The sequence below is a fragment of the Ipomoea triloba genome, chromosome 8, assembly GCF_003576645.1.
Source record: "Ipomoea triloba cultivar NCNSP0323 chromosome 8, ASM357664v1".
Lineage (NCBI taxonomy): Eukaryota > Viridiplantae > Streptophyta > Magnoliopsida > Solanales > Convolvulaceae > Ipomoea > Ipomoea triloba.
Window position 1 is genome coordinate 19,372,501 of NC_044923.1, and position 8,631 is coordinate 19,381,131.

Genomic DNA, 8,631 nt, shown 5'->3' on the forward strand with positions numbered 1-8,631 from the left:
GTGAAAAAATATTATTTTTATAAATAAGGGAATAAATGAGAAGTAATATTCATGATTCTATGTGTTTATATAGGAGTGCCTGAGTTATTTATTTAAAAGGAATTTGCATGCTTATTTATATCCGTACTAACATTATTATTTTTTAAATCTATACATATTCTCTATTTTCAAAACTTATATCTATATTATATTTTTAAAAGCATGTTATATATTATGTAAGGTCTATTATGGAAAGAAGAGTTTCTAAAATAAGTATAATACCTATATTTTTAAAGTGTGAGGAAAAATCTATATTCCGATTGGACGGATGATCCTTTCGGAAGTTACGACGAGATGATACTGACTGGACGGCTGATCCTTTCGGATGTTATGATGAATAGAAAAGTGGTCAGGTTGAAAAAATCCTGAGTTACTTTAGGGCTTTGAGCTATTACTCGCTAGGCTTGAAATCTAAGTTAGGGGGTGTGCACACTAAAGGTAGCGGTCATGTTTCCAACGTTTGAGATTATTGTTCAGGGAGATGTCTTCGGGACTGGGTCCCCTACGGAGCCATTCACCCTCGTGTGAATTCTCCTCCTCCCTTAGGGAGATGTCTTCGGAGACTAGGTCCCCTACGGAGTCATCTCATGTTGTGAATGACCTCATCCTCCCTATTTGATGAAAATGATATTATTGATGATATTGATGCGGCCGATATGACGGATGGCAGTGATGATATGATTGATGTTTCCTCTAATATTATTATAATATTATAAAGTATTATTATTTTCTTGAGGGTGAGAGAACTAATACTAAATGATATTTTCAAGTATCTATCTATCTATAATACTCCTTTATGTATGTCTATATTTTCAAAGTGGTTATTTACTTAACCTTATGGGTTTACTTATATATATATATATATATATATATATATAGGAAGGGGTTCGGGTGAGATAAAAGCCGCAGATGAGAAGTGAGATAGAATCTCAGCCTTAAATTTAAAAAAAAAAAAAATCGCCACCTACGAACTTCAACAATGTGCACTGGAAGAAGGGAAAATGTGCACTAGAATGTAAAAAATGCGCACGGGAGGCACAAAGATGTGAATCAATTATTGAAAATATTATATTTAATATAGGATCTTCAACACAAATCATAAACGACCATAAATAATAAACAAACAAACAATATTCAACTCAAATTAGTAATTAGTGATCAAGATTAATTGATCTTTTAAAAAACAAAGTTTGTCATCTACAATTTAAAAAAAAAAAAAAAGGGCTCTGGAAGTAAGCTAGACCACGGTTCGGTTCGGAACCGCCGGTTCACGGTTCCAAGATTGCCGGAACCGGAACCTTATTTCTCCAGTTCTTCTCCGGTTCTAACCGGACTTCTCTATTTTTTTAAAATTTTTTTTTTATTTTATTATATATTACTCTAGAGTTTAGTATTATATTTATTTATTTATTTGATTTTGTTGATTTTTGGAGGTTCATACGTGTGTGATACTGTGTTTGTATGGTTTTTATTTTATTTAGTATTAATTATATTTATAGTATATATATAATATATAATATATAGTATACATAATATAATATATATAATATTTAATATCTAATATATAATATCTATAATATATAATATATATAATATATAATATATATAATATCTAATATAATATATAATATATAATATGTAATATATATATTATATAATATATATTTCACGGTTCCAAACCGAAACCGTCCGGTTCCGAACCGGTTGGTTCGAACCGAACCGTGGTCATGCCTATCTGGAAGACATAAAAATGTGCACTGTATGGCATAAAAATGTGCACTGTATGGCACAACAATGTGCTCTGGTATAAGGAACAATGTGTACCGGAAGAAGGAACAATGCGCACTGTATGGCATAACAATGTGCACTAGAAGAAAGAAAAATGTGCACTGTTTGGGATAACAATGTGCACTGGAATAAGAAATAATGTGCACTGTATGGCATAACAATGTGCACTGGAAGGCAAAAAAAAATTAACTTACTTACACAAAATTACAATAATGCCACCGCATTTTAAAAAAAAAAAATCTCCAATTTGGACCCTTGATTTGGACTCAATCTACAGATATAATTTCATCATATTTCTCACCTAAGGCAATTGTTTCACATGATCCTTCTATATATATATATATATATATATATATATATATATATATATATATATATATATATATATATATATATATAACTATTGTACAAGGTTGAGTGGTTTATACTTAGCATTTATGCTAACGGGCTTGTTTTCTACTTGTTTTATTAACCTCTTTCAGGTTTCATTTATGCTAACGGGCTTGTTTTCTACTTGTTTTGTTAACATCTTTCAGGTTTGGATTATCGCATGACGAGAGTACGATTAGAGGCTTCCGACTTGATAGTACTTATTGCTTAGTTTAACCTTAGTTAGTAGCCCTTGAGACTGTTATTGTTTAATAATGATGTGACTTATGGTTATAGACTTGAATAGATTCTATTGAAGTTAACATTTAGATTGTTTAGTATTAAAGAATGGTTTGATATTTAGATTCGATATCTGGCTTGTAGAATCCTTTATTTTCCTTTTTGTAAGAATGCGAATGTTATTTGGAAGTTTTAGCTGTAGCAACTATCCGGTAATGGGTAGTTGTGGCGGTAACATTCCCTAATATTGGCTTTGGATTCTGCTACGAGTGTTATATTTATACTAGGCTCAAATGTTAGAAAATTGAGGGTGTTACAAGGGCCCATGGTTGCACGGAACCACACGGTGGAACCTCGGGTTCCACCGCAGAGTTCCGCAGCAAACACAGTAGCTATGGATGGCAAACCTTAAGAGCTCGCCATCCATAGCCTGTCACAACGTGCGGGGCTAGCCGTCGAAACCCCTTGTTTCTTGGCTAGTCCCACACACCAAAACTCTTGTTCGAGGCAATAGCCTCCCAGAACCCATCTGCAACACCAATATGTGATCAAACTCCATTTCTAGACAACCATACAGCTCCAAAACATCAAATACCAGCAATGTAATACTAACGCAACATCTCCATCTCATTATAAACATCAAACATCATATGTAACAACATTTCTAAACCTCAAACCAATAGATATTATCACATAACATATAACACATAAATCATAGGTAAAATAATATATTTTGGACATCCATGGGTTATACCTCAAGCTTGATGATCTAGGAACAATAATCCCTCCTCTAAGCCTTAAGGTTTGTTTCCTTCTCTACTCCCTAAACCCCAAATCCAAGCAGGCAAAGAAACACCAATAACAACATTATACACATAATATACACACATCTCTTTAGATAAGGAAAGAGAGGGAGAGGATGGAAGAATGTAGAAATGAAAGAGAAGGTGGAAGATCTTACAATGCCTTGGTCTTCTTAGCTAGCTTAGTGTTCTTCTTTGAGAGAATAAATGAAGAAGATGATGGAGTGTGGAGGGATTGGGAGGCAAATAATGGAATAGTGGCATATTTATACCTAGGGCACAAAGCCCTAGGTCTAGAACGGCTAGGATGAGGTAGGGTCTAAACCTTGGGTTATAATTTTGGGTCAAAAGTTTGGTCAAGTTTGGGTAATACAACATAATAAATATAGAAATGAGTTAGGTTAATTTTGAAATCAAGTTTGAGTCAAAACTTTGGCTATCAGATTCACAAGTTCGTCCTAGATAGGCTTTTAGGTCAAGTTTTTAAATAAATAAATATTCCTCTTAAATGAGGCTTTTAAAACCTTAAATATTTATATAAGTATTTTATACTAAATTATTTATAGTTAATGCCATATGGGTCCTCCGAGTATAGTGATTTTGTCAGCTACAATTCTGCGGTGAGAGGAGAGCCATTAGTCTTACCAAAACCAACGTTCAGGATTAATATGGTGCGTCAACCTAAGGGTTTAAGTGCGTTGTTTTCCTTCTTAGGGTGCGGTTTTTTTTTTTTTTTTGTGCAGTCCCAAAACACAAACAATATTCTTTATAAGATTTTCTCTACAAAGCCATATTTATGTTAATCCAACTTAAGGTACATCAGTTTAATTTGAAAAAAAAAAAAAAAAGAAAAAAAAGAATAGAGCACCGCACAACCGCACAGGAACCCTTCTATATATATATATATATATATATATATATATTAGGCGTAGATTCATATGGGAACAACTTATACTAAATTATTTATAGTTAATGCCATATGGGTCCTCCGAGTATAGTGATTTTGTCAGCTACAATTGTGCGGTGAGAGGAGAGCCATTAGTCTTGATTAATATGGTGCGTCAACCTAAGGGTTTAGGTGCGTTGTTTTCCTTCTTAGGGTGCGGGTTTTTTTTTTTTTGTGCAGTTCCAAAACACAAACAATATTCTTTATAAGATTTTCTCTACAAAGCCATATTTATGTTAATCCAACTTAAGGTGCATCAGTTTAATTTGAAAAAAAATAAAGAAAAAAAAGAATAAAGCACCGCACAACCGCACAGGAACCCTTATATATATATATATATATATATATATATATATATATATATATATATATATATATATATATATATTAGGTGTAGATTCATATGGGAACAACATCTTTGGTAAAACTTGAGCGCTAATCACAACCATCCATCAGAGTTTATTAATGGTTGAAGATTTTAATCGATTTTAATAATAAAAAAAAATACAGTGTGAATTATATTATATTATTATTACAAATGTTTAAGTTTGCAGTATTTATAAAACTGCCTCCGCCCATTTTTTCTCATTATTTTTCAACAACCATCAACTGTTAATCTATCCAAATGGATGTCTCTGATCGGTTCTCACTTTTATCCTACCAAAGCTTACTTTTATCCGACTAGAGCTGTTTCAAAATTTTACTAAATTGTCTAAGTATTTTCAAAGAAACTTCAATTGAGTCAAAGGTAGGAATTGGTAATGGGGTAAATGTATTGGGGATACTAATATACTTCTAAGATCTCAATTTTTACAAAACTTAAACGAAATTAATTAGTAATAAAAGATTAATTTTTTAAAAATTGTTTTAAAAGTTAATGGTAAAACTTCAATTGAGTCAAAAGAAGGAATTGGTAATGGGGTAAATGTATTGGGGATACTAATTAATATACTTCTAAGATCTCAATTTTTTACAAAACTTAAACGAAATTAATTAGTAATAAAAGATTAAATTTTTAAAAATTGTTTTAAAAGTTAATGGTAAAATGTAATCAAAAGTCCAGTTAATAATGCTGTACTCGAATTGTAAAATGCAACGATTCTTGTAGGATTATCACTGCACCTTAATCAATAGGTTAAGAATCATTTTATGCAAGTAAACTAAATCACAAACATGTACCAAATTTAACTGTGGTTAAAGGTTAAAACGTACTCATGGAGTCATGGTCAATGTTTTCTAATTTATGAATGGACCAGTTTTATTTAGAGGATTTTGAATTTTGACCCACAAATAAAATATTTTTCACCAAACCACATAATGAGTTTTGACCAGTTTTCCTGGAAGAATTGCCCACATAAGACCAAATTTAAGCTTTTATGCGCTTTAATTAAACAGTACCTTTATAACTATCTTAAAATGATGGAAATCAGAGTATGTTTGGCCAAGTATGTTGGAATTAGGCAGGAGAAGGAAAAAAGTCCTTTGACAATGGACAAATTCCTATTCAATGAATTGAAGGAAATCATCATGATTTTTCCTAGGTTTTGAACTCCATTGACCTAGTGAAGAAGTAGATGAAAGAAACCCTCATCTACTCTAACAAAAAAAAAATTATATTTACCTCCCGGGCTTATAGTACTTGGTTCATTGCCTAATTTAAACGTCATGGCTGGAGACAACAGTATGGGGGTTCAAATTCCACTGGAAACATGTATGGAAAAAAGGCTCAAGAATGTTGAAAGGTTTGGATTGGATCCTTTGTGCGCACATATATAAAGACTAGGATCTTACCAGTGGGCTGATTGCGTGACTCGCGATTTACCTCCGCAGTGGCTCTAGGGACGATGGGGTCCTATGGGCTTAGGATTAATCCGGCGATACTGGGATCACCTAAGTTTTAAAAAAAAGATCATATTTTCAGGAAGGGACAGTGTGGAGATTATATTCAAAGTGGACAGATCCCTTGTGTGTACCATCATTTGGCCATGTCTATTTTAATTTGTCACTGAGTTACCCTGATTTACATCCTCTCACATACTGTGTCAGACCCTATGTGGGGTCCTCGGGGTTGGGGGATTCAACATTTTGAGAGAAAAAAAAATATTATATTTCATGAAGGGGCCTTATTGTTTAAAAAGAAAAAATGGCATTAAAATAAGAATTTCAATATAGATATAATTACCCTTACAATATTAAGGCCTTATTTTTTAAAAAGTAAATTTAATCATTCAATATCTCCATTCATACACGAATTATATTTAATTATATCTAATTCATTAATACATGTATTGGATTTAATTGACGAAGTCTAATAAATATTATATAATTTTTCTTAGCTTTTATATTAATAATTACATAAAAGACTGATTGATATGATATATTTGAAATGACCCAATAATAAAAATTCGTGATCTAGGAGTCCATCGCTCAGGTCTAAGAAGATGACTCGAGCGGCCCAAGGAGAGTCCAGAGCCTGTCTTCGAGCCCAAAATGATGAGTATTGACTTAGTCCTGCGACCCACTGCATGCATGAGCCTTGACTTAGTCTTATAATGAAATTAGCAAGTTAGTTAGAATTATTTTGTATAAATTGATATTGTACTATTGTTACAGCATCATCTCTAGATTATTATACAATAATCTTCTTGTAATACTCTTATTTAACTAATAAATAAGACCTGTAGTATATGTTCATATAATCAACCTTTTTTTTTTTTTTTGAAAACCTATAATCAACCTTAATAAGAATAATCATTAATCAATCACAACGCTTTACGGTAAACAAGATTATCACCCTCACTAATATCTCAATTATTTTATATATATATACTCAGCAAAGTGATTTAAGTGGGCTATGTATGCAAGCTTGCAGAATCATGATTATGGGGCCGGTGTTTTGTGTTGCATCATTATGATGGGCATTATGATGTTCCCTCATGCCACATACATATCGACTTTTCTTTATCATTTTATATAAAGCTTTTGGCTGATTGCATGCACATGCGGGCTTTCAGTTCTACCGAGATCAAATCACTATGCAACTCAACTCTGATTTATGGTATCATGGACCAGGATTCACATTGTATTGTCGACTTTGATTCAAATCAATATTTATATTATATACTAGTTATTACACCCGCATTGCGCGAATAGTTAATGCCAAATATGAATTTTTAAATTAATGTTTCAGAATTTATCAAAGTATAATTCGATATTCTGACGTATATTAATGCAAGATTATCAAATTTTTTATAAAAGTAAATATTTCAAGAATGCATAACTATGACCTGTGGCATAATTTTGCATAAAATTAGCTGATGCAATAACAGTTTTAGAAAGAACACCCTCAAGCATAATTTTCGCAACACACAAAACCCTATTAATTGACGTGATCCATATATGCTTCCTCTTGTTGCAGCTTCCTCCACAAATAAATTCTTGATTTAATCTAGTGCCTTAGTATGCTTCACTGCAATTTTAGTGCCTTGGTGTAATGCACCTTCAAAAATATTACCAAATCATCCTTCTCCAAAAAGACAATGATAATATACATAGTTTCTCATATGTATTGAATATATACTTTAAATTAGGTGTACCGTTTCAGCAATGTCCAATCCGTGATTCTAATTAATTGACAAAAATTCATGTTAAATTTCATATTTTATTTTTTAATACACTCTAACATATCCATAGTATATATATGTTTAACAATTATATCAATTTTGATTGGGATGAGGTTCGAACCTAAGACATTCCTTATGAAACTCAATAAGTAAGTTAAGAATAATAAATAGTTAACGGAATATTCTATTACTAAAATGTATACTAACAGGAATGCATGGTATTTAAGAAAGGTAAATGATATAATAGAGGGTAAAGTATGAAAAATAATTTTTTTAAAAAAATACTAAAATCAAAATAATATGAGTCATTCATTTCAACAAACAATGACACCAACATTTTTTAGTTCCAATTAGGGGCCTAACTTTATTGGCTCAAGTTTGTAGATGTGCAGTTAATATATTATTATTAGCATGTTTGGTTCATTGAATAGGTCAGGAATGGAGCAACATTCTTGAGAATATACTTATTCTATTGTTTGTTTTGACCATTTTTTTTCTTGGAATAGCATTCCTAAGAATGAGTTATTTCCATTGCAGGGGAGTAGTCATTCCAAGAGGCCCTAGTATTAGCTATTCCCATTAGGGGTGGTAATTCTACCCGCACTCTATGGGTTCCCTACATCCCTGCCCCAATGGGTTTTAAATACCCGCACGATTTAGGTAATGGGTGCAGGGATGAGGGAATTTTGTATACTCGCGTGGGTATGGGGGCGGGAGCGGGGAGGTATCCCCGCCCCACACTCACACCCGCACTTATATATATATATATATATATATATATATATATATATATATATATATATATATATATATATATATATAT